Raw genomic sequence first — 27,588 nt, 5'->3', positions numbered from 1 at the left:
TAAGCAGATGTGTCTCGCAGTGAAGCCATGCTTCAGAATTGCGCACTTCACCCCCTCCCCCTTCCCATCCTCCTCGTTTTTTTTCCCTTTTTCTTTCTTTTTTTCCTTTCAGTTAAAGCGCAGCATACGAAATTTGTTTGTTGCCCAGAAGTACGTTTATGCGCTCTCCGTCGACTTGCACCGTTCAACAAGGACATACGGATCTCGACTACGGCATTTTGGCGTTCATATGACGCTAAATAGAGGTTTGGCTGGTGCCGTTAGTCACTGTTAAACATGTACACTCGTCGGTGTTCCAGCTGCTGTGCTGTCCTTGCACTAACCGTGGCTGCAAAGAGGAGGAAAAGAAAACCTGCGTATGCGCCTTAATTGCGTTTAACACGTGTCATGCTTGGCGTTTGTCACGTGAATATATGTTGCATAACAGTATCTTGCGCATCATGTGCTTCTGTTACAATTCACAAACGAGCGAGCGTCAGGGGTACATTTCAGTTACGTCGAAGCTTAGTACCCCGAGTGGAAGGATGCTGATTAGTAAATATCAGCGCTGGAAAATTGAGGTGTCAAACACGAATACCCACATATACGCTCACGCTGACAGTATAATTTCGCACGACAGTTTTATAACACGTTTTTTATAATGATAGAACGAAATGTCCTTGCTCCAACGTGATTGATCTTTTGTCGAGGTCAGCTTTATGTTATTCATATTATTGTCTGTACTGCCACGTAGGTTTGGATGGAACGCGCTTTTAGACCATGCCCAAAGTTTGGTCGGTGATTCGTATGGAAGATGTGTGCTCATTAGTGTGTGTGTGTGTGTGCATGTGTGTGTTACAAAATACCTTGAACAATATATGACGCTGTTTCTTTTAATGGGGTATATGGTAGGGTCAATGGGTCATCTTGGTTTTAGCTTTATAACTCAACAATTGTTCTATATTTCATTGTGAAATCTTGCGTGTTGGATAAGAATGCTTTTGGTCTTCACTTGGTGTAATTTTCTCACTGCAGCCTTTATTTTTTTTTTATTTTTTGTACTTGAGAACCAAATTTGAGGCTGAGAAGTAAAATTAAATGTACCTTTTATGAGAAACCAAAAATAGTATGACCGTGAAATTTTGCACACTACTTCCACCTGATAGTGGCTTTAATCCGAACCTAAAAATTTTCGGTTCCTACATTCTTTCTCAGAAGAAAAAAAAACTATTGCCCTCACTTGTCACGTACTATAAGAGATTTTTTCGAAGTTTTAGGTTCATACTATTTGCAAGGAATTTGCGTATCAGCTGAGAAAATTGCAGCGTAATCGGACGTATAGTCTTCCAGAAAAGGCACAGCAAAGTTCGAAAATTTTCTGAAAAGTGACTCTGAGAAAACGCAATTCTATGTTTATTTTTATATACCAGGAGGCGCGATTCTTGGCATCATTTTTAAATGGCTTCGAGCGCTCCTGCGCGCTCGACACTGCACGGTAATTCTGTTCCTCATAGTGTGTATTATTTTTTAGTAATAAATAAAAAATTTTTTTTTATTTTATAATAGGCGCACAACAGCCAATCGCGCATTTTCCCACGTCGGAGAAATCTTCGAATCTTGCACGGGAAGGAACACTTGAGTGACGGCTAAAACAAACTCTACTTTCTTTCCCTTTCTTTTTCTAGATAAGATTTCAAGATATCCGTCATACACTTTTCCTTTTATTTTGTTTCAAAATGCGCGCGACACCTTAGGAAGAAGATACATGTATTTACCATCATGCAGCCGTTACGAAGCTCATTTGTCGTGTGAAGTAATTACTAATCAACTCGCAAATGCTATATCCGGAGCCCTTATTGGTGATTCTCACGGATATATACATCGAGAGAATCGTTTTAGTGTTGTGGATGTAATTCAGTAATTAGCGGATAAATGTTTTTTGTGCACTCCCCAGAAAGAGAGATAAAATTGATAAAGGAAAGGCAGGGTAGTTGGCAGAGCAGCCTCTTTTGGCAGCCCTGCACTGGGGAAGCCACGCCACACACGCCAGATCAAGGAAGAGATGTCGTGAACCTAAAATATCCGTCATCGATGCGAAACCCAAAACTCCGCGTATAGAAGCTGGAACGAATATATGCGATGCAACCCTTAACGTGACACTCCCAGTATACTGCAGGAACTAGCAGTATAAAATACAAAGAAATGTCTGTTGGAAATGTCGTGTGAACAGTGCCGTCGTATCGCGAGACTGCTGGCTCCCGTGAATTTATTGCCAACGGGCTCAGTCAAGCGTTGGAGATTAATAACGGCAAAAGAAATCTCCAAGCGCTGCTTACTTAATTGTTGCGTTAGAGATTGACGCAGCACAGCCGCGAACGCAGCCGTCCATTTCAAGCCGCCGCCCTGTTGATCAAGCGCGGGCAGACAGACAGACAGAAAAACTTTATTCATAGCAAGTGAGTTTGGACTCCTCTGGGTCCCTGGACCACCGCACGGTCCCGCACTACGTCGAAACGTTCATGCTCCTTTTGCTCATGACGTCGGCAGCCCGAGCCACCGCAGTAACCTGCGATGTTGGGTCCGTCGACGAGAGCAGGACCTCCCAGTCCTCCCAGCTTGAGATGGCGGGCTGTCCCTGCGGGGGAGGATCGGCAGGGCAGCCAAAAAGGATGTGGGAGAGTGTGGCGTGAGGGTCTCCGCATAGGGAGCATGTAGGGGAGATGCCACAGTAGTGGGATAGCAGCTGAGGTGATGGGAGAGAGCGGGTCTGGAGGCGTCTCCAGAGGATCTGTTGGGAGTGCGTCAGGGAGGGGTGGGGAGGAGGGTAAGTCCGACGGTCCAAACGGGGTATTTGCGTGAGCTCCGCAAAGCTGTGTACCCGCTCCCTCGAGAAACCCGGATCGAGGCTGTCCTGAGCCCGGCAAATTAAACCTCGGGCCAATTTATCGGCAGCCTCGTTTCCGGGGTTCCCAGAGTGAGCCGGCACCCACCGGAGCTCAACCCTGCGTGGTAAATTCTGGGTGGGGATGTTCAACAAATTCCAGGCAGGGCTGTGAATTCTGCCTCTGGCAAAGTTGGACAAAGCAGTCTTTGAATCGCTAAAGATGTATTCAGCATCCGAAAGGGCAAGGGCTAAGGCGATGGCGGTCTCCTCTGCTTCCTCAGGTGTAGAGCCCGAGGGAAGATGGTGAGTTAGGGGTCGGGGTAAGGTTGGGTTGTAAGCAACTGCTACAGCTTCATGCGTTGTACATGCGGCGTCCACCCAGATGGCTTTCTCGACTTGTCCGTAATACTTGTGGAGGGCATTTGCGCGAGCTACGCGGCGAGAGATGTGATATTGGGGATGGACGTTTCGAGGAAGGGGTTTCACTACAAGCGGTGTATGAATGTGTCGAGGAATGGCTATAAGGGTTGACTGATTAGCGGGTATGTTGATGCGAAGGGAGGCGAGGATATGGCGGCCAGTGGCGCTCGCGGCAAGTCTTAAATACTGCGTCTGAAGGTGCGCCTCAACTAGTTCAGGAAGCGTGTTATGCATGCCTAGTGCAAGGAGTTTGGCTGTGCTAGTGCTGCGAGGCAGGTTGAGGGCTGCCTTAGTTGCAAGGCGGATCATGGCGTTCACGCGCTCGGTTTCCGTGCAGTTCAGCTTGAGATATGGAGTGGCGTACAGAATGCGGCTAAGCGTAAAAGCATGTACAACTTTCATGTTGTCTGCTTCGTCTAAACCCTTGTGCAGGGAAGATACGCGGCGTAGAAGCTGCAACACTGATTGCGTGGAGGCCTTCAGTGTTTTAAGGGTATGGTCATTGCGTCCGGAATCCTGCAGGTAGAGGCCAAGGATGCGCAGGGTGGGAGTGATGGGGATAGGGGATCCTTGTAAAGTGATTTGGATGGGTAGCGCGGGCAAGCGTGCGAGTCAAAACTGCCGTCTTCCTCCCAGCGGGGCTCTCGACTTCAGCGCTTGACAGAAGCCAGCCGGCGCGGCATTCAGTGGCTGCCCGCCGCGCAGTGCATCCGTTATGAGCGCGTGGAACACCGGGGGAGTGCTGTCTGAGATGATTCGGAGTAGCTGCGGATATCGTTGTGCACCAGACTCTCCATGGTGTGATGTCTCCTCCGCATGCAGTGCAAGCACAATTGCGTCCAATGAATGGCGTTTCCAGCGATCGTTCAAAAAACAGTTCTGACCATGCGTGATCGCTCTAGACCATAGCGAGGGATGCTGCCACGTGATGCAAATATCGATTATTGCACTGGCATTTTCCAAATTATATGTATATAAAGAAAGAAACGCCGAATGTGGACGTGCATGCTGGAAGCTGCAGCCTTGCACGAAAGCTGGTTAGGAAACCACTGGCGCACCATGCGTGTGCACCGGTGGAGTGCACAAGAATACGCTGGCCGCTTAAAGTGGTATCGGCTTATAACGACCTGTATCCTCTCGCAAAGGGTGGTAGATAAATGTTATTTAAAGAAGCGTGCGCGCGCGCGACTTGCCTCTTTATTTCTTTCTGTGTAAGTTGAGGCTTTTCTCGTAAATATCTACGATGCGGACAAAGCGCCGCCACAAGTAAATGTTTTCTTATTCTACTATGTAAGGGCTTGATACGCGTAGCTAGTGCCGTAATTTCGTTCTCTATAAATAGATTCTGGACAAATGTGTACTCATCTTTTTACTGTGTTTATCAGCTCGGGCATATACATGGTTTGAAGCCACTTAGCACATAATTGCCCGCGCTTCTGGCGATGTCTTACTTAATATCGATGACACGCTGCCGCGCTCGTTTGGGCGGTGCCACGGTCTCTTCTATACAGCCCATATATGCTGGCTATGCTCCTATAGGTCACGTGACCTTACTAATGCGCGCTGTGTAATGACCCGGCACGGCGCGCCCGCGCATCATGGACCGGACGGCGACACGACCATCCTATAGTCTTCGGGATAATGGCAGCATGCATCTTCGCATTTTTTGTTCGCCGGGCCTCTAATTGCAGTGACAGAGACACAGGCATGCAGAGCCGCTGCTTCGGATGACTGCAGCGCATTCTTTCGCATGCATCGTGCCATCTGCACATTCGCGCGGTGTCTGGTCCGGGCATCGGCTGGCTGCTCTGATTTCGGGTTGTGGGGTCGGAACTCGCGTATACGCGGCGCGCAGGACACGGACGGCGAACAATGCGGCCGGCGACCTCTGATGGTGTCCTTCTGCGTGGCCGCTGCTGCTGTTGCGACGAAGGCGGAACACGCTGCGGACGTGAATCACTCCTTTGAGAAATTTTACAATGGCCGAGGCGGGCGAGTCCTTGGGGGAACCGAACTGAGGAGTGTGCGCGCGTTTGCTTCCGGAGTTTAGGATTTGCGGCTTGCCAGGCCGAAATGCGGATCGGCGTGTGACAATGGAGCGAATCCATCACCGCTCGGCATCGTTTGTAGACTACATACTGGACCGCCGCCGGTGCGGGGAAGTTCGGCCTCACGAGAAGGCGCCCGTGAAATCTTACGGCCTCGACGTCTCTGGAGGCAGGAGGAGGTCAGTGCGATCCATTCGATGCGCCTTTTGAAGTTGCTTTTATAAACGTAATTTGTTCGATGAAGAAGCTTCGCTGAGAGCGCCCTCATGCGTACGCCTCGAGCACGTGCACTATACTACGGTCGAAGCAGAAGCTTTAGTATCTACAACTTGCTTACAACAGTTGAACTTCTTGGCAAACGGAAATAGCACTGTGTATACGAACGACCCTTCTTTGTTATGCTTGACAACAGCAGCGCTGAGGCGAATAAGATCTTGAGTCCGTGAAACAAGGGCCGTTGTGAACGCCGAGATACAACTGACATTCGTCGTTCGGTCTTCTTCCGGCCCTTGCTCCCATTTTGCAAACGAAAAGCTCTCGAAAAGCCTTTCGCCATATGAGGGACGGGGATGCGAGTGAGCGCAACATTCACGCGCTGATTATTCGCCATTTTCAACAAAGATCCTTTTTCCGCTCTGACGCTTCTCGTGTTGAGGTCCAGCTAGCTCCCGCGGACACGTGTTCTCCCGTGTACACATACTGGCGAGCGCTTTTAGTTTTTTTTTTTCCTTTAAAGAGAACGGCCACCGAAGTTGGAGAAAAGGTGTCACCTCCACGGTGGAGTGTAAAACGACGCACGCGCTCTGCTTGGGCGGCGGAGCCAACTGGCGTGTGACGGTGATGCTCGATTGGACATCAAGGTCCCCCCCATGTAGACGCAACCGACGAGACGACGGCGTCGAAGAAAACACGTGGTGTCACCAAGCGCGGGGCGCGAGTCAAGCGCCACACAACGCAACTACATGGACGCGCTTATAACCTTGGGCGGATTTCGCGGCTCTTTCTTCTTACATTTTCGGCGTCGTTGCCCAGAGGCTCGTTCCTGAGCCTTTCCTTCGCGTGAGCGAAAGGGGGGAGTCTAGAGGGAAACTCGACTCTGATCGGGGCATATACCGGTTGCGTTTTAATGTAGCATTTCAGAACTGGTCGTTAGTGAACGTGCTCGCTGCCCGCTTCTCGCTGGGAGCGGTGCTCTGCAGAGCGTCGACAAACGGCTGTGGTGTAATCCAGGTCTCATTCCTTCACCAAGCGTGGACGAAATCTCAGTATACCCCGGTCGCTGGCCGCCGTGTAATTTCTCTGTTGGAGCATTGACTACGCAGCCGTCGATGTGATTCGTGACCGCGATATTTGGTAGCGGCCAATGGCTTATACCAAGTCTGTTACTCCGAATTGACGTGTGCTGATTTCGCGCTGCACAGACGCCTTCCTGCATTCGTGCGCGAACTATAGTCGAGTCAGTCGTTTTACACGCACCACGCCATACGTGCGCTGGCATTATTATCCTGTGAGCGCATGCGCATTACTAAAACGCCATGTATACGGGGTTACGCACCTTTAGGAGAAACGTCTAATTAGTATTCAGGTGCCCACATTGCAGCTTAGGCAAGGAATGAAGGCGTGCAGATTAATCTTTCATTAGTAGGTATCCGCGTAAGGCGCGCGCCATACCACTTTTTGCTTTAAGCTGAATGAAGTGTCGGGCTGCTTGACTACCAACGAAGGGCTTCGCCTCACCGTCGGCGGCCATGCACATACATGTTGACGACACTGACCGGTGTATTGCAGTGTATTCGAGAGCAGAGTAGTGGTCTCGGACTTTCCTTAACTTTTGCCTTGCAAATTCGAATAAAATGATACTTAGAATAAAACTATTTAGTTATAACGAGAGCTTTACAGCGACTAATTTCGTTATAACGAGGCCCACGTTCACTGTTATTAGGCATACTCGGGGAAAATACACTCCATTGGGAAGTACGAAAACTCTCGAAAACAGTCAAATAGGGGACACATATCTGTTCTTCTTGCATAAATGTGTTGCAGACACTCGCTTTGTTTTAGTGTTAAGTGATGTGGACACGTAGCAGAGACAGAGCGAGGCAAGTCCGTTTTCTCTTTTTCTTTCTTTCTTTCTTCTTTTTTTTTCTTTTTAGCGTCGGCGAAACCCACCTTCCTTATCGCTTTCTATAACGGGAAGGGAACGAAAAATAGGAATTCCACGTAACGCCGTGAGTGGCGAAAGAAAAACATACGAGCAAAACTGACAAGATATGGGTTCGGGAGACGGGGCTCCATCCAACACGGCACAAGTCCCGCACCCCAACGTGGGCTCTTCCGTGGGCACTCATGGGGCACCTCCGTGCTTCTTCGCCTTGCTTCGGTTGACTGTCGCGGTCGGCTGACTTCTGCTGCTGCCGCCGATGCTCGGTCGGCGGCGCGTCGTCGCCAGACCGTCGCCGCCGACGTCGAGCCGCACGCGGCGTCCGCGATCCACGGACGTCCGTATGCGCGTGCACGGACGGGCAAACCGCACGCGGACGGTTGCGCTGGGCGAGCAGCCCGCGCGTTGTTTCTTTCACCTCCGAGGCATCGTGGGGAGAGAGGCCGTGTTTTCGCGCGGCATGTTGCCAGCCACGCGGAGTGTGGACACCTTCACGCTCGCCTGGGTCCGGTGTGGCCAGGGCGACCTACTGGATGCGTTTGTTGGCCCTCCGTGGCGGACGAAAGCGAGCGCGCGCGTTTCGGCTCTCGAGTGCTGTACAATGAAAACTCGTCGTGCGTGCACGCGTGTACCACTGGGATGCGGATTTTTCAGATTATTTTATTTCGCGTTTTCTTTTTCTTTACAAAGGACGTGTGACGTGTCATCGAGGCGTCGTTTTTACTGTACGGACACGATCGAGAGGTGGGCGCTCCGTCGAGTGACGAGTGCGAGTGAGCGCGTGGACGCGGGTAAAAAGTGAACTGTGATGAGCATATCGAAAAGTATAGTCGCATACCTTCAAGGGTGGAACACTGAAGGAGTTTTTTGCTGAAAAAACTATAACTGGTAGCGAGTAAGAAGCGAAGTGTCAATGAATGCATCTACGCATGCGCTAACGCACTCAACTAAAAACCCACATTGCAGCGCCTCCTTTGTTACAAAACATGCAAGAATAAATCGTTCTGTCTAAAGCTGGTGACCCTAACATGGCAATGATGCAGTGGCCATGTGGCGCCATGCAACTCCTCAGGACAGAGAGCGAACACTTCAAGCTGCACATCAGAGAACTTCTTGTCGGAGGAGGCGCTAATATTACGAGTTCTGTTTATTAAGTTTTAGAGTTGACTATTGAGTTTCATCTCTACATGGAACCTCGTACAGGTAGCATACATCGCCACTTCAGGGAGTTGGCTAAACGTTCATTGCCTGACGAGTTCCACCTTCCTGGTGACAAACGGTACACGTGTTTGGCCCATTCGCATGAAGGCGCTACAATGTTGTAAGAAACCCTTTCATCGTTTCGTGTAGCACACAAGTAATGACACATGCTGACTTCCATTTTTTTTCACTAACTAATCAACAACAGAGAACGAGAGAGAGAAAAGGAAAGACAAGGAAGTTAACCAGAGGATATCTCATGTTGGCTACCCTGTACTGGGGAACGACGCTTAGAAAATAACAACACGGAAAGAACACAGTAACCACGATGGAAACAGGATAAGTCAGAACGTAACATCATAGCACAAGTAATCTTTCACTAACACTTTGTGCACAGGGTGTTACTCGGAAACTTATGTAATGATTGTCTAATTTTTACATGAAATGACGTTTAGTTCAATATTTGAGTGGTGCAGTCACAAGAAGATGCTATAACAATCGCCAGATATTGCATAACCCTGTGTTTTCCGCGGAATGACGCACACGTATAATCGCACCATACGTATGGATTCTTATACTAAAAATATGTTCAGCCCTTTAACTCGTACATCGGCCTTTCCTGCAACGGTAGCGAAGCTTATCGTATATAGACGTAGTGGCAGGGCGGCGCGTTTTTACTTGCGTGCTCGATTTCGTGTGTCAGCGAGAACACCCACGACGGGGCTACAATTGCCCTCAGGGTCCTCGTTTAGACTAGGGCACCAAGGCAATCAAGCATTTCCGGAAAGCGCGTCTTTTTTCTGAGTAAGCACTTGGCTGACGCTGCAGCATGGGCTCCGTTAATGACAACCCATGTATCCGACCCCCTTACGAGGCGAAATTACTTGTCTGGCTCGCGTCCCGCTTTGTGGCTGATAAAAATCGCGTTGGTTGTGCTTTAAAAGTGCGATAACGTTATTAAGGTTTGTGGTTTCGACTAATATATATATATATATATATATATTACGCTCATAATCGATCGGATTGTGGTTTTGGCACGCAGAACCCCAGAATGTGTTTCTTTCTTTTTTTTTAAATATCAACATACACGTGAAACCTGAAATTGTCGCACTAGGTTGGACGTCTACACTCTTACTCTCTACACTTTGGCCACTGTGTACTGTCATGATGACGCCAGCCCCCAAGCGCGCTCTCAGGTTTTATCTATAGTAGAACGTATACATTCGTATATCAGGATCTGGCACTAGCTTGCGCTAAAATTTGAATGCTGTCATTCGCGCCTTCGTGTTTACGACAAAGCGGCGCAGAAGCGGTCGCCATCGTTTGGGTTGTGTGTTCAGACGCGTGTTCGGCGTCTGAGAGAGAGAGAGAGAGAGAGAGAGAGTCTCGCCTGATCAGAGGTGTGTTTCCATTCGTTTTTCGGCTTGGCAGCTCATACTCGCGGCACCACCCACAAGACACGACAACTGGATCTGAAGCGATGTCAGCGCTCGCGGCCATCAAGGCTGCGACGATTACTACGTGTCGGCTGGCCGCGCCTGTTTATCTTCGAGACTTCTTTTTTTTTTTTTTCGTTTCTGTTTACAGCTTCACTCATTTTTCCTTCTTGGCATTACACTTGGAGGTCAGCGTATGCCCGCAGACGCGAAGTGGATTTTTCTTTCGGACTCGTTAATCGCGGGTACCGGGCACTGCTTCGTGTTATATGTGGAGTTTTTCATGCTTCCGTTTTGTTCTATTGCGATTGCTTCGCAATCGCCGCAGCAGACTTAGCAATCCATAACGGCATGCATGTTATATTAGCCAGGGTGGTGCGCTTGCGGCATCATTTGCAGTAATTTCTCCTCAGATCACGGTCTACCGTCTTCTAGCCGCATTTTCTTTTACTCAGACTGTTGTTTCTTTCTATTTAACGAAAGGCTCTCACTGATAGCGAGGTAGCGTAGGTTCGATCTCTGGCCAAAATAATCAAGAATAAATATCTTTGAGTGTCATTGCCTGCCGTGTAGGCTGACATATCCTATATATAACTTTTGCAGAGATATCTGGCGAACGAAAAGAGAGATGGATGCAGCAGATTTCAGCGATTCTTTCGGCTTTGAACTCGTTTACTGCGACAGCAGAATTCTACAACTGCGAAGACTACCACGTCATTGTTGTTGTTGTCCAGCGAACATGAGGTTCATTCCCACAAAAATGGCGTGTTTCGCCAAGCAGTGGTTGTATTATTCCGAGATATGTTATCAGAAATAAATTTTCAGGACTGCTATAGGCTAAATGCTGTTTAATGTTGAAATTACACGTTAAAATGGAATTAATGAGTACACGTATACATGCACGACGCCTTTAGCCCTTCGCTTGAATTGAACGCCTCCTGCAGCTGGGTTTAAGAGACGCGACTGCAAATCTCAGTCATAACACGGCATAATCAAACAGGCCCACGGAACGAAACGTAACATTTTCAGCTCCGGCCTTCACCACATTTCGTGTGATTTCGTGCACGGAAGCATCTCGTTCAAGACTATATACAGAGTGTTTCACGTAATTTGAGCCAAAGATGAAAAAAGAAAAAGTGGTTAACGGCAGCTGAATGAAGCCGACGGCATATGGTTTGCCGCCATGTGGCGCTCCTTAGAATATTATTCTTTATATTCAGCTTAATTATAGTTAACTAAGATTAGTTATGCAATTTTTTTAATATTCACTCCAAAGGGCCAAGTGCGTTTCGTTGCGTGGTCGGGGGGATTCAAAAATGACGGATCCATTTTTTTTTTTATCGCAACGTACTGTGTAGTGATTTTTTCGGCGTTTAAAGAAAGCCGGCGAAATATGAAATAAAACCACGTGACTGCACTCATGCGCTATCGTATTAGGTTTTGCCGCCGCGTGACGGCAAACTATATGCCGTTGGTTTCATTCAGCTGCGGTTGACCACTTTTTAAAATATCTTGGGCTCAAGTTACGTGAAACAATTTGTATATAGCTAATATGGCGAAAGGTACGCCCATACACGCGGCACGTGTAGCTTGTATAGCGTTCCGTGACGCATGTGCGATTAACAACGCAGCAAGTATACACCTGGAAGCGCGCAGGACGGATTTACCGCGTTTCATTCGGTAGGTCACGTGGATCCCGACTCGGAGCATTTACCATGCCTGTCTCTGACTCTTTTATTTATGTTCTTTTTGTTTTTCACTTCACATAAAAAAGTAGCAATAATGTTTGGTTCCGGTGCGGAGTAGTGCACGCAGTCGCGCGACGTCCGGGGGCATGGCGCATATGGCTCGTCGCTTTACACAAAGGTCGTTGGTCGCAACTGCAAACGCCACGCGTGCCTCTGCTTCCTTCCGTTAACTCCGTCCCTCCTCTGCCTGGCCCCTCCTCCTCGCTTCCTTCGTTTCCCTCAGGCGGTTCATGCATGCATCGTCTTCCTCGCTTTGTGTCCCACCTCCTCGTGGACAGTTCTCTTGTGGCATTCCACGGATGACGTCTTCATTCGCCCTAAGCGCCACGGTTCGCATTGACCGCTTGCGACACCTACGTATCGCGCGTCGTATCACTGCGCCGTCTTGCGGTCGCCGTATAAAGGCCCGCGTATATAAACCGCGTGTAGCCGTTATACAGTCCATTAACGCGCCTGTGGTAGCCGCTGGCTACTGCCGCCGGCATACCGGTCGAGCTAGCTCTCGCCGAAGAGCCGATTGTTTCTTGTTCTTTCTTTTTTTGTTGTTGTTGCTGTTCGTTTTTTCTCCCAGAGGCACGTTAAGGAATGCCCGCGTCGAATTGTGGCGGCGATGCACGCTGCGCCTCGGCCACGTTGCGAAAGAAAAAACGCTCCGCTGCAGTCTTGCAGGCGCTTATGTGCGTGGACTTCTTTACTTGCCGCAGCGTGGTTCTCGCTGTGTACGACCCGCCGTATATTGCACAGTATTACGCGCGCTTACGTGCAGCGCGCCTAACTTGCACGGCTTCTTTCGCGATGTCACAAGGAGAAGCCGTATTGCCCGCGGCAAGCTTAGATATTGAGTACCGTGCACACTATATATACTGCCTTGTGTTTTATCGTTCGTGTGCCCAGAATTACGCGCTGTAGCGCTATGTAGCGTGTGAGCTGCTTCAACGATCTGTGGAATCTCGCGCTCGTGTGGACGCGCAGGTGTACGGCATCCGATATTGCTTTCCGCTTGTATATGCTATAACGGCTCACATCCGCAGGCATCCGATATTATAATATCGGATGCCTGCGGATGTGAGCCGTTATAGCATATACAAGCGGAAAGCGCGTTTCTTCTTTTTTTTTTTTTCGCGCGTAAAATGATGACAGATTGCAAATTCGTTCTTATTTGGCCGCTGCGCTAAAGCGGAAAAAATCGTAGTATTTGAATGTGCCTTACAGAATAACCTGGTGGGTCGATACAAATGCGCAGTCATGCACGCTATATATACAGCGTCTCTCATAGTCCGCAATGTGTTACGCAAGCATTTAGAATTAATTGCTTAATGTAAAGAGCATAGAAACTAGTGACCTTCGGTGCCGCTCGCCTGTCGGCTTATCGTTTCTGAACTCTTGCTAACAGCTAGACGCAACGAAAGAAACAATGTTTGCGTATATATATACGCTTACGGACAAGCAGCATGTTTGTGGACATGGCGAGCTACAGGGCAGGCAAAAAGAGCACAATGACACTGCGCACTTCAGCCGCTTGAATAATAGTATTCGTTGATTCGAGGGGTTTAACGTCCCAAATCAATGACAATGGGACTATATATCAGAGACCCTGCATGTAGAAATCTGGATTAATTTTGTCTACGTGGTGTCGTTTAGCATGCAGCTTAATCTAAATACGCGAGCACTTTTGCACTGTCTAAATTGTTTGTATCTGCGTCGAAGCTAACGGCCGCCTCGCCTCATGTTGGTGACGTCACCCTGTGCAGGTTGTCGATACTGCGAACCTGCGACTCCCAGCGACCTGGCAGCAGTTAAGAGCACGAAAGTTTTTATTACTGCATTCATCAGCCGAGTTATAAGAATGACTGCGAGAGGATACGGCGCTCGCATCCCGCGGCCAGATACCTTGAGAACGCCACGCACCAGCGGTCGAAAGAATGGTCGATTAGCATAAGGGGGGGGGGGGGGGGTCGGCCATTACCGGCAGACTTCTCCGTGCCGTGTCTAACGCTCGCCGCGCGTGGAGTAAGCTGCGGGCAGTAGCTGAAAGCATTTGAAACATTCCAGAGTTGCAAAACACTCGTCTCGTCCTGTCGGCGCTGCTCGCATCGTTCTCTTTTTTATTCCTCATATATTTTTTTTTAAATCGTATCCATCGGCGTCAACACGCGTTCAGTTTCAGGACTTTCAGCAGCAAGCTGGCGCAGGCCTCGAATTTCTGCCGTGCCGGCTGCCGAAAAAAAAAGAAACGGAGGATACAGACAAAACAGGTGGTCGCGTTGCGGCGTGCAGCGTGTGCTATATACGCGTAAAGACAAGCATTTAAGCGATCGCACACTGACACGTTTCTGAAATCGCCGAGGAAGAAACGTAACGGATCAAACGGAAAAGAAGCTGTACGAGGGCAGAGAGATTACGAGAAGGAAAGAAAGAAGTTTAACGAGAGGGAACGCACCTAGGAGAGAGATAGACCGAAAGATGTTGGTGGTCGGGGGAGCACGTCTCAATGAATGTTGTAATTTTGTGGAGTTTCCATGGAATCAATGTTAGTACAACAGATAACCAATGGAAATTCAACAACAATTTTTGTAAGGGCTAGCTGCTACTATCTCTCCTGTCCTGTCTGTCCTGCTGCTACTATTTACCGAGGAAAATATGGAAGGAGTTGTATGCGCCGAGGATGTCACTCCCGTGACTATTTGCTTTATTATTTCATGCAGTGACAGCGGTTCTTGCTAAATGCAAAAAATTGCAAAGACGCGAGGATCTGTATAGTGTAAGACAGAGCCGAATTAATGAAACGTTGAGCGTATTATGACGCCTTGTGTGGAGCGTCTAAATCGTGCACCGCTGAAAAGTCCACAGATATATGCATGTCGCAGGACAGCACTTCGAGTAGGCTCAGTGATACTTAAAATTTGGGTGACGTGAGCAATAAATTTGTTGTTCGCGTGATTTCAAATAGCGTTTTCTCTTGTTGAGCGAACCTCGATGTCTTAGGAACTTAAACATATACCTACGTGATCTGAATGCATCCATAAAGGGGAACGTTAAGTGTAAGCGTCAAATATATCTCATGCCTTCTTTATTTTTTTCGAAGTCTGAATGTGGCAGATGGAAATATATGGATCTGAGGAGTGCCATAGCCAAGGCTCCTGCACAACTTTAGTATACGGTGTACCGCGCTCAAAATTGCGGTCTATAGGAACCCGATTCAGGAGACTGCTGTTGAAACAGAGACACGCTGCGAAAACGGTCACGTCCAGAATTCGACGAAATTCCCCGTCGACTGCCTGTACGGCGTCCTACGCAGCACTCGTTAATGTTGTTATAAACACGTTAAAGTACGTTAGGCTACGTCATGTATTTTTACATGTTTATGATTGAAGTTATATGCACTATAGTTTCACGTAAGGCAAGGGCGTTGTCATATACTGTTACACGTATATACAGGTGACCGATGAAGGAGATGACTTGTATTATGCAACATAGTACGCTGCCGCCTATGCCGTATTAAGGGCATCCGTAACACCAAGCGAGTATTTAGATTCCTTCCACGTAAGGAAGGATTTCCTTTAAGTGAGCCTTACAGATTAGCGCGGCAAATAGACTGGCTGGAAAGCGGCATACGATGTATGGGTAACCGGCATATGGTTCTTCAGTTCGGTTCTTCAGAGAGAGAGAGAGAGAGCGTGACACCAGGAGCAGGAAAGAGACGAGGAGTGTGCATCTTGGCGCGACTCTCACCGGTAGACCCACTGCTCGGCTTTGTGACAGTCTTTCGCCTCATCGGCGGGCTTTGCCGCAGGCTTGTGCGGAATGCGCTCGCGCGGTATGTCTACGTACAGTCTCGAGAGATGGTGATCCGGATCTGCGGGGAGGTGTCGACGAGTCGCATTTTAAGCAGTGCCAGCCACCACCTTTTCTCCTTAACGTGATCTTTATCTTTATTTTCTTTGTTTTTCTTTTTTTTTGCGCCCAATCCTTTCTTCTTCCGCAGCGATCTGCACACGCCTTCAGCTCAGACTTATCGCCAATCCGCTTCTGTGCAAGTCGCGCGTTCCCCGTTGGCACCGCCGCTTCAACGGCTCCAGAGTTGCGACGCCATCAGGGGCTGTAAGCTGACCCCGCGCACTCGTTGCATGTGCAGCGCAGATTTCTCCTTTACGTAATCTCGGCTGGTGTAAAAAACACGCCCGCGCGCTCTCTGCGAGAGCTCGCCGCGGATCGAGACTCGTCGCGGCTGATACTCGGTTTCTCTTTCACGCTGTTTCTTCTGTACATATCAGGGCTTCGCTTGTCCTTTAATTTATTCTATGTATACCATGCCGGCTTAGAAAACATCACAACATAATGTCTCGGTCTTCTTGCCATGCTCAGTGGGTCGTGTCCTTGTCGTGGGGCCGATTAAAACGGTGTGCGTGTATCCCTTCGGTATATCGCGGGGACCTAGCTCGTCGGTCGGATGGGCCCCCGCCTTTTGTGAAGTGCCCGCCGCGGGGTTGTTACGTAAGTGGCGATGCCCGCGCGGACCGCGCTACAGCGTCGCGCCGTCTTCGCGAACCAATTATTGCGCACGCGTGTCTGAGTTCACATGGCCTTGTGCGTATAAGTTGCGTGGGTTCAGACGTGCACGTGATGCTTTTGATTTCGTCGTCTCTTGAGAAGGACATACAGAGGCTGGAGGAGGAGTAGGAGGGGGGGGGGGGGGAGGGGAGATGAATGGCGAGGCGTAGGCGCTTACGACAGTTGCTTCGCTGCAGATCCAAAGCTTTCATCGCCCACTGGTTGCTCACTAATGGCCCTTCAACTTAAATATTGTGCGCGCGAATGAGTTCGATAAAATTCGGGCAGAAGGGCGATGTTCAGAAGAAGCACGAAAAAAGAAAAAAAAGAAACACGGACCGATGTTTACCTTACAAAGCCTGCGAACGTTCTCGGTAGAAATTGAGATGTACAGTGACAGAGAAATAACTTTTTTTTTATCTGCACCGGCTTTTGCCCTGTCCTTCTATATAATGTGGATGGGAAATCCATATTTCGAAGCCTCTGGCGTGCTGCCGTTGTGCACTGTTCAGGTGCTTTCGGTGACGCTTCCCCTACCTCCATTTCTACGGCTCATATCTTTTACAACTTTCTGATTGCTTCCAATGACTTTGATATTCGCTTTGTATTACCGGCAACCTCAAAAGTCACAAACTAACCTAAATGTGTGCATTTTAGCTACCATACACCGACGCGCCTCTTTCTGAAGCTCCTGAGGGGTCTTTGATGGCGCCCGTCAAGAGGTCCGACGGTGCGTTTTGTTGAGTGTCTGTCTGAAAATATAGATAACCTTTGGTTCTATCGGTCCTGCTTGACGTGTCTTAGATATAGCAATGCGTGCAGTCACCATCTTAACGTTTTAGTTTACACGAACGCATTTACAGTTGCGATATACTGGGTGATCCCTGCTATACTGAAGCAAAATTGCAGAAGTGGGCTTCTCCCTACAATAATCTTTAGTGTGAAGAAGCAACCTTTCAAGGGATGCGTCACAAATGTGCAGACACGTTCACTATTCCTTCGAAGTTCGAGTCGCAGGCGGCTGTTTATTGCACAGAGCGCAGAAAGAGCACAACGGCAATTTCCAGCGCGTACAAAATGTGTCTAACTGACATTGAGCAGGACATTGCTGATTGAAATAGTGTATAGGCTTAGCCATTATTGCACTCAATCGTTTTTTTTTTCTCTCGAATTTAGCGCTTGCCCTCTCTTCTTAGGGAACAAGAGCCAGAAAAGAGTATTTTAGTGAATGTAAACGGGGCCTCATTTGTTTCCGAACATAGGATAACTTAGTTCGAGACGTCGGTGTAGTGTAGCCTTTCGGAAAATGCAGCTCCGCAAACATGCTCGATCAGACAATGAAACGAGGGTTGTCTGTCTTGTGATACCGACAGCGGCATGGACGGAACTCTTGAGCGGCGACGCGAGGTAATTTTTGTCAAGTGCTAACTTGAGTGAGTGACCATAAAGAAATTTGAGGATATCGAATAGTAATTCACGAACACCGTAATTTTCTCTTCGACATGGACAGGACATTTATTTATCTTTCTGTCTCTCCTTGCCTCTTTCCCAGTGCAGGGTAACAAACTAGATATTCATTTCCGGTTAACCTCCCCGCCTTTCGCGAGTTTTATAGATCTCTCGCTTGACCGTAATTCCCAGATATTCTGCAATAACGTCATATTCCTTGCTTGTACCTTGAAATATGTTTTACATTTCGGCCAACTTGTGGGGTGGCGGAAGGGGGAGGGGATGAGACCGTACATTTGAGAGGTTGGGCTTAACAAAATACGGTTGTTATGTCGTTGTTGCCATATCTGAGTTGGTACGTGTTCAGGTTCGAGTTCGCCGTTTCAGGTTGCCTTGCAAAGAACTTAGCGGTCAATAAAACGTGATGTGAAAGCACTTGTATTGCTGAGTATTGTTATCCCGCTGCGACGGCAGATCTATCGATACCGACCTCGTGAATATCTGCCAAAAGCGTTCGCTAGATCAGGTGCTGCCACCGAGGCGTCAGCACGTAAACGTAAAATGGACCACTGTTTACAGGACGAGCGAACGTCCACCGATTTCCTGGTATGGAACAACAACAACAACAACAACAACAACAACAACAACAACGACCAGCAAGATGCATGCTTTAAGTCAAACATCCGTTCAACCAGTGAAGCTAGCGAGTCAGTGGATCCGTCGAATCGAAACACCCACGTTAGCAAGTGTTCCGACTGAACGGATGTTAGACTCGGGGGCGCCTTGAACCTGCTGTCTTTTCTCTCTCCCTCCGGCATTTACTTTTGAAGCTGCTCCAAGGGCTCCTTCAACCGTCTTGCAGGGCCAAGCAAACAAACCGTTAGTCAAGTGCATGCCTGCGACCGTGAAACGAGGCGGGCGGAAGGCAGCGCTTGTTTTTGCTGGCAGCTGTCGGAGCAGGAAAGGCTGACGTTTTTCCGCTTATTGGCGAGGGGAACAATGTTTTGCTGTTCTCGTGGTTTCATCCGTTCAAATGTGGGCGTCTGAGTCGTCCCTTCCTGAAATCCCGGTCGCTGTGCGAGCTGCACTCTGGCTCAGTCTACGCCGCGTACAGCTGTTTACAGCAGCCCATATACGTGCCGGAATATGGTACGCTTCATTTGAAGCAAATGATGTGTCTTTTTGAGAACTTGAGACTATCAGTTCGCGAGCCTCAAATAGAGCGCTGACAGCATGACTAAAACAGTCTCAAATCACGATAAAAATATTTTCTCCAAAAGATTACATATTAGATTGTGCATGCGGGGCGCCTCTCGCCAGCTGCTGGCAGAAGTACTTCCCGTGGCGTAGGATGGCACGAGGTTTGGTGCGCGCTCTCGGAACGCCCAGTGGTCAGAGCTGGCCTGGTTGGCTGGCTTCGCTGGAAGAAGATAAACCTTGTGTGTTTATGGTCCCGCGCTGTCATTCTTGAGGGCGACGATCGAAGTACAGGAACACACGTCCCCACAATAGACGGACGGACGGACAGACAGACAGACAGACAGACAGACAGACAGACAGACAGACAGACAGACAGACAGACAGACAGACAGACAGACAGACAGACAGACAGACAGACAGACAGACAGACAGACAGACTTACGTCAGGTTTGCTACCCTGTGCTGGAAGAAGGAGATAGAGACGATTTTCAGTTCAAAAATTAAGATGATTGTCAATGTAAGTGATAGCTTTCTTGTGTAACCTACTGCATATATGAACGAGAAAAATGGGAACCAAAGGACCCGAATTTTGTTACTTATAACCACATGAAGGCAACAGATAATGAACCCAAATAAACCATAAGGTAAATTATTTGTAGTTTCAACTGGAGTGCAGAAAGAGTAAGCTAATAGGAGATGAAAGTGGACGAAAAAAGTTGGATAGACTATCATCATCATAGTAATAATCATCATCATCTTTACGTCTGATGATATATCCTATGCTCAGTGATATCTGACAGATGCTTCAAATATAATTTTCTTGCATTGACGCTGTATACTTAATGTCTTAATGTAAAATAAAGTGGTTGCAAGTTTCCGTCAGATGAGATTGGTTAACTGATGCGCAGGTTTTCGTATCTGTGAAGCACATTTACGACAGAGAGAGGAGGAAGACATCAATTCTCCCCCGCGGCTGTTGTGTGTACGCTTAAAGCCACTGGCCTCTCATAATGAAGCTAACGTTCATGAATCACCGAGCGATGGCCCGCCGAGACACGCCCGTCAGCTCTTCATCACGGGACGAACGCGCCGTATAGCATCCGACGACGGACGAGGACGAAAACAAACGCGAGCCTGCTGCTGAACTCATTAACTCACTTCCGTCGATGGTTGCGCGTATCCCGGCGTATATACGCGATCAAGGCGGGTGGGGCTGCGGCTAATGAACGCTATATACACTTCGTGAGACGGCCTATAGGAAAGCGAACTGGAGTGGGGCCGACAGTCCCGAAGGCCGAGGTCCTCGCCCCGCGACGAAAGCCGCGCCGGGGTTCGTCGCAGGGGTGCCGAAAAAGGAGCGCGCGCGCCCCGTCTAAACAAGGCGCGCGATTTGTGCGTTCGCCGGGCCGCTTGATGCATGGTATACGCACACGGCAGTTTCAGGTTTTATATCCTTGATGTATATATTTTTTTTCTTCTTCTTTCCGGCTGGTTGACGTAGTCTCGCAACTCAATATTTTCTTGTGCGGACGCGCTCTGCGAGCGACGATGGGGACGCGCACAGCCAGGGACTCACGCAGCGCGCCTGCGCTTTTGCCTCGGCAAGCGCACCTCGATCCCAAAATGGAATGGTGCAGGCAGCCTCGGGGGTGCGCTCCCGGTCGGTGAGAAAGAGAGTGCGCGGCCGTGCGCGCGAGTGCGCAGATACGAGCGGCATATAGGGCAGTCCATCTTGCTTCCTCCGTCGCGTGTTCGTGGAATCCGTCTCTGTTTTCTGTTTATTGTTTGCCTTGTGTTCCTTTACGCATTTTTGGAGCTTACTTCAGCCGCCGCACCTCGAGACTCTGGTCTTGGGTCTTACCAAGCTATTCGCCGCGCCGCATTTATTTCTTGTTCATTTCTTTTCTTTTTCTATTTTTGTTAGCCCATTTCGCTGACTCGCACACACGCGACTGTATATTTGTGTTGTACTTCCGGAAACTACGCCGCATATGCATTACCGCGGTTTTCTCCGCAACGCGTGGCTATATGTGCGGTGTGTGTCTACAGCGCCGCTTACAGAGTAACAGGATGGCGGAGGCATAGCAGCGATCGTGTACACACATATGACTGGGCCAGAAGCGAAAGCCGAACCGCACGCATAAAGCACGCCGAAGCCTGCCGTCTGTCTCTCGTGGCAAGAAATTGGCACGAAAGACGCTTTCGTATCTGCTCCGGAAACATGTAGCAGCTTGTCGCGCTTGCTTTTGGAGTGCAGCCCGCCGGGCACATTCTCTCTCGAACAGAGTGCGCAGACGGCGCGTGCACACTCCGACGTGTACACGTTGTACACTTCCTGTTTTCGTCTGTGTGCAGGCAGGCTGATATGGCACTCAGACTTCCGATACACCAGCCGTCTGTCTGTCGGCACCTCCTGTTCCACCACAGTGATCTATCCGTGTCGCGAAACGAAGCTGAAGGTGCAGCGGTTCTTTCGCCTTAAATTGTATGGTGCGCATGTTCCATAGGACAAATTCGTCTGTGTGCCGGGGTGCCGTTCCTGTTCACGTAGAGACCGTCAGAGGCGCTACGTGCTCATGACGCGCCACACGCTTCTCAAATGAAGTATCGTAGAATTGGCTGATCGATTCGTGCACATTATGTGGCCTACATAAACTCGAAAGCTACGAAGGGATTATGGAGCATTGTATAATTAATGTCACAGCGTGTGTGTCATGTGCCCTGGTCCAAGGTCACGTCTGCGTCTGCTAACCATTTCTCATGGCTCACTTCGTTGCGTCATTCCTTTCCTGCTGTGTATAGGATCATTCGTTTCTCGCCTGAATGATTCATAACGCGCTGTGATCGATGACGCGATGAGAGAGTCGAGCCACGCGGATCGCTGCGGTGCTAAGGCCGCGCTTGTGAGGCTCGTCCTTGGTGGGCACCACAGTCGGTTCTTTATTCTATGACCGCAGCGGTGATCGCGAACGAGACTGGAACCACGCTGAGAGCTCGCGCCTTTTTACGCCGAACCTTTCACGCGGTCGGCCAAGGAAAGTCTATGTCCGGGGCTTACTGTGTTGGTGGTGACTGCTGCGTGGAATAAAGCGGTGCCATCTAAAATAAAACAGCGATTTTCCTTCGGCCTCGGCACTCGCGGCGTCTGCCACGATCTGCGGCTGCTGCAAACCAATAGACCGGTAGTGCGCTATAGGCATTAAGCAGCTCAGCGCCGTTCCACGGACGCGGCGTTTATACACGACGGCGAGTCGCGATCGCCGAGATTGGGAAAAACTTATGAAAGTTATAAACATGGCACAGCTGCGTGGGTCTTTCGGCGCCCGCGAATCATGCACTGCCGCAGCCCAGCTGTAGCCATGCATGGCTCGATCGTGAAGTGCGGCGCCGATCTCCCATCGCGGCCCCGCGCCGCTCTCAGCAGAGACTCGCGCCCGCATATATATGAGGCCAATTGGCCGCGATCACGCAGGCAAGGGCCGAAGGAACCAGTCCCGGGAATCCAGGAACAATAGGAGCGGCTGCACGCGAAGGGGTGTAAGCACGCGCGCGGTCGTGCGGGCGTGAACGTGTCGAACGCAGCATATACTCGCTCGCCTTCGAATGGCTCCCACAGTTCTATTGCTGTGCGTCATATATACTATACCGGTGAAAGGCAAGGTTTACCTTTCGGAATCCAGCCGTTATGCGTGCACTGGGCTGCGAGCCGCAGTCTGGAATGTGAGCACGAGTTGGCACATCACCACGCAGACACGCCAGAGTGGCCTTCCTCCTTTTTAACGACTCACGTAAAACAACTCGCCTTTCTCACAACCACGAGACCTCGTGCGCAGCGCTTATTTCGTCGTCTGGCTGCGTTGCGGGCGCAACAATTCAGTCGTGCTTGGTCGATCGGGTCCGAGCACTCGGTAGTATGCCACGGAATTAGAAGACAAGAAAATAAGCGAATGATTTCCTCGCATCACTGTTGCGGCATCAGGCCTTTTCCAGCTTTTGCTTCTTAACTGACCGCACTCTGCTGCCAGGATCCAACAGTTACTGCGGTATCTGTTGGAAAAACACGCAACTTTCGAAGGTGCCAGGCGCGTCAAAAGAAAAAAAAATGACAAAATAACATGAAGAAAATGCACAAAATAAAGAAAGAAACACCAGTAGTAATACTGATCTTTAAAAATATGTCCGTGTTTAGACGCCTTGTTGCAACCATGAAGCTATACCAACTCCCCCGATTATCCATCCTGCTGAACTTTTTTTGATTGATCGCCGGCCTTCGCCAATAATGTGTTCGCTGTCACGATCACGATGCCGCCATAATTAAAGGCGCCAACCTCCTCTATTTGTCATTTCAATAATAATAATAATAATAATAATAATAATAATAATAATAATAATAATAATAATAATAATAATAATAATAATAATAATAATAATAATAATAAAAGTAATAATAATAATAATAATAATAATAATAATAATAATAATAATAATTAAAGATATGTTCGCTGTCAATGCCAGATGGTTTTTGTTCTTACGAACTTTACTAGCTTAAGAACTTCTTGTGATTACGGGCACAGAACTCTAATTAGTTTTGAGATTATTTTCTGTGACGGGTGATCAGGCCCCGCTTCGAACACAAGTACAGCATAGCAGGTAGCAACGAGTAACAACGCCCGAGTTCTGAGCTAACTGTTGGATTAGGAAACTCTAGAGAAAAAAGAAAGGGAATCGCCGCAGGTCCTGCACAATCCGCAGTGCATTCGCAGTATATGCACATCTGCAGCCATAATGGCCCGAAAGTTCCTGCTCTCGCTCTGACTTAATCATGTTTTATACATTGCCGCTATAGCACGCGGAGAGGTTTGATGGTTGGTCCTACAAGGACACGGATCGTCGAGGGGAGGCGCATGGCAGTGTTGTTTGTAATTCGTTGTACTAAGAGCTCCGTAATTGAAGTCAGTCGCACGCTAGCCTTCGTCAGAGCTTCCTAGCAGCCTTGTCGCTGCCTATAGAGTGCTCGCGAGGCAGCTGTAGGTCATTAGACCGCGGTCACTTTCGCGACGAACATAGTTCTATGCAACTGTTCGAAGAGTCGAGCGAAGTGCGGAGTTTGTGCTCCACACGCGCTGGCACCCCTCGTCTCAACGCTATTCTCGGTGACAAAGGTCCTTGGACTGCGGCTTAATCCGCCGCAAGCTCAGAAAGCGGCCTGTGTATGGCTGGCAGCCTCTGCAGTCGACATACATCCGTGTCCGCCTGTAATTTTGATGTGCAACTGCGGATCCGTACACTCCGTGTTCTATCTCGCCCCCCCCCCCCCTTTCTTTTTCCTCCCTTCACCCCCTTTGCCCAGCATATCGGGTAGCGATCGAACCAAACGTGTGTTTGGTTATAACCACTTAAACCGATTCCCCGCAGCATGTTGGGATCTGCTTTTCTTTTTTTCAGATTGTATGTTGCGAGCTTGTCTGCCGAAGAAGAGCGCAACCGCAAAGCAGCAGCCTTGCGAGAGGACGCCGCACAGACAAAGCGATTAACGAAAGAAAAAAAGAAAAACGCAGGCGGAGCAGAGTTATAGGAGTGGAATGGCGGATATAGAGGTGTTAGAACGAAACTTCACGACACGTTACGGGCGGATTTCGTGCAAGTGACATTTGCGAAAGGCACAATAGTAAAGATTAAAAAAAGGACGAAGAAATACGCGCAGGGGACAATACGCCGGTGCCACGTGAGAGACGCATATACGCTTATACGCGAACGCCGCGTTTTCGCCGCGTCCGTGATCAGTATCACTGGAGCGCACGGTGCGGCAGCTGCCAAGTCGGTGACCTGGCTCTGCCGGCAGACTTCGCGTCGGCGTCTCCGCAACAGAGGAGCGCGCTCCCGTGAGACGGCGTATCGCCCGGCATCTTTCGTCACAACACCCGCCGCGTAGCCGCCGCCCGTTCATCCTTCCTCCAGCAGGAGCAGCAGCATGCGGCGGCGGGGTTCGGAAGCGTGCCGCGGTTGCGGTGCGTGCCTCGAATGCCGTGCGCGTGAACCGGCGCTGCCGTTGCGCGGTTCAGAGTCGCACGTACGACACCGCGTAACAGATACAATGTGGCTGCGCCCCGTGTACCTAGTAAACTACTCGCGGTGTCAGCGGTTCGGCTTTGCCGTGGCATCAAGATGTAACGTTGACCTCGTCCCCTGGCCTTATAACACCGTCCGCGCGCGTATGTGCTATACGGTCGCGGCACTTCGAGATACGCGGGGATCGCCCTCGGAATGCTGGCACATTTTGCGTCGTTTTGCTGTTCCTTTTTTTTTTCTTGAATTGCGCGCGATCGCAGTATACCACCAGCCGGCTCGCTGTATACGCGTTCTTCGATATCTGTTCGCGGTTTTCCTGGGCACCGCCCGAAGGTGTCGCGTCCTTTGAGGTGAGATATGCGCCGTGCGCGGATGTGACGCGTTTGCGTTTTGCGCGACGCGCGAGAGAAATGGAAATTGGAGTGGCTTTCGGCATCGGTCGCGCGCGCTTCTTGCCGAGCGAATGCGGCGCGGTGCAGCTGAAGTGCGCAGCCCTGCGATCGTCGTCCTCTCTCGGCTCGATCCGCACAGGAAGGCGGAACCTTTCTTTCAGCGGCATACGCACGCGCGCGCGTTTAATCTGCGACACGATACGCTTCGGTTATTCACGGGTAAGCGGTAGTTCCCCGAAATAAGCGTTGCTCCTGTTCACTATAGGAAATGCTCCGAAAGCGCATCACGTTAACCCCGTTACATACATCCATCGTCGAGCGCGCGCGGGCGCGCTCTATGAATGGCCCCTCTATGAATTTTAGAAACGCTGGAAAATGGGCTTGTGTTTGAGTTTCCGCGTAACGGAATTATGTTTTATCGTATATTCAAATGACGATCCCACGCCATCATGTCTGTAGATCGTGTGTAAATTGTACTTTACGGTTTTTCTGACGTATCTTACTTTAAGAAATTCCGTTATAGTCCAGTGTAACTTCTTTGCGCTACATGGAGGGCCTGCGTGGTTGGGTATGCGTAGTTCGGAATTGTTTTTGCCGAAACGACGCTGGACGCCGACGTAGGATTTTTTGCGACACGGGGACCTTAATTAACGCTGTCACGTTAAAACCGCGCGAAAATGTCACTTTCAGGGTTCACTAAGTCGGGGGAGCAGGCCTCGCAAAATATCGCGACTGCCTCAGACAAGACACACGCAGGCGATTTAAATGAATCCGAAACAGCCATACAGGGGCTGCCGAACAGCAGACTACACAAATGCCTTCTCTCTCCTGCGCTTAATTACGCAGTCCGACGCGCAACCGTATCTATTCTATATACACCGCTGAGCGAAATTGGCCGCCTTGTATAAGGCCATGCTTGTGGCTTTTCTAAAAGCGCCGCGCTCACAGCCCGGCCAGCCGTAATTATGCTTCTCCAGAGTTACGGGGCACAATGGTGCATAGCGTTCCCCGCGCACTGCGTACCCCACGCGCCGCGGACATTTAAGCCTCGCGTGCCCGCTTCGCTAAGGAGAGAAATGATTTCCTATTCATTTATCCCTTTCTTTTACTCTTGAAGTGCTGCATATAGCGCTATAGCGACGCCTACAAGCGCTGACCACGCGCGCCTTTCTATTCCCCGTCCTTTGTCTGGATACACCATTTGTGCGAAAAAAAAGCACATACCTATGTACACGAGAGAAGGCATTCGGCGTTGGCGCTAACGCGTTTGTGATGAGCTCGCCGCTAGCCCCTCACTCGTGGTTGGTGCGCACACCGCCAACGCCATCTAGATATAGCACGTGGCGTTGACACCGCCCGCGACCGTGTATACGTCTCGGAGGAACGATTATCTTTGTATTGTTTTGCTGGTCGTCTATTATTATTATACAGCTTTCTTTCTTTCTTTTTTCATTTCACCTAGAGTCCCATACGGCACGGACAACGACAACGAGGCAAAAGCGTGTCAAGGTGCGCACGCTTGCACGCAGCCAACTATAGACAAAGCAGGCGCGCCGTTTCTTGCGGTCTGCGCGTTCCGAAGGCGAAAGCGGCAGCACTTCAGGCGTATAGGTGCTAATCACTGCGTCTCGCGGGAGGACAGGCCGGACAGGTCTGCGTCTGGCGGGGCCGCCTGAGCGAGCGCAGTACCGACTTGTGACAGGCGCGTGCCACGATCTTGCCAAGCTTGTATACACGGCTGTATAGCTGTATCGCATGCATGTCGCTGTCGGACACTGAGCTCGTGCTTAGAGCTTGCAGCATTCTGCTGCCGAACACGTGGTGGGGGGGGGGGGGCTCGATTTTCGGCAACGACTGCCACATTCCGATCGTGACATAATGAAAAAAAGAAAAAAAAAAAAAACACTCGTGTGATTACACTTAGTTGCGCGTTCAGAAACAGCAGCCGGTGAGATTTAGTTTGGAGGTTCTTTCATGTCCCATGGGACGCAAAATACCCATCAACTTTATAACCTCGGCTAAACGTCGTTTTCTGCTTGAACGTTTTACGA

At 49.6% G+C, this 27,588-nt stretch overlaps 1 protein-coding gene across 2 annotated transcripts in view; it reads left to right on the top strand.

Annotated features, from left to right (window-relative positions):
* LOC126541323 (uncharacterized) overlaps nt 1–27,588 on the top strand; it is a 165,754-nt gene that overhangs the window by 664 nt on the left and 137,502 nt on the right. The window lies entirely within an intron of this gene.

The sequence above is a fragment of the Dermacentor andersoni genome, chromosome 2, assembly GCF_023375885.2.
Source record: "Dermacentor andersoni chromosome 2, qqDerAnde1_hic_scaffold, whole genome shotgun sequence".
Lineage (NCBI taxonomy): Eukaryota > Metazoa > Arthropoda > Arachnida > Ixodida > Ixodidae > Dermacentor > Dermacentor andersoni.
Note: the sequence above shows the minus strand (reverse complement) of the source record. Positions and strands in the feature narration are given on the sequence as shown.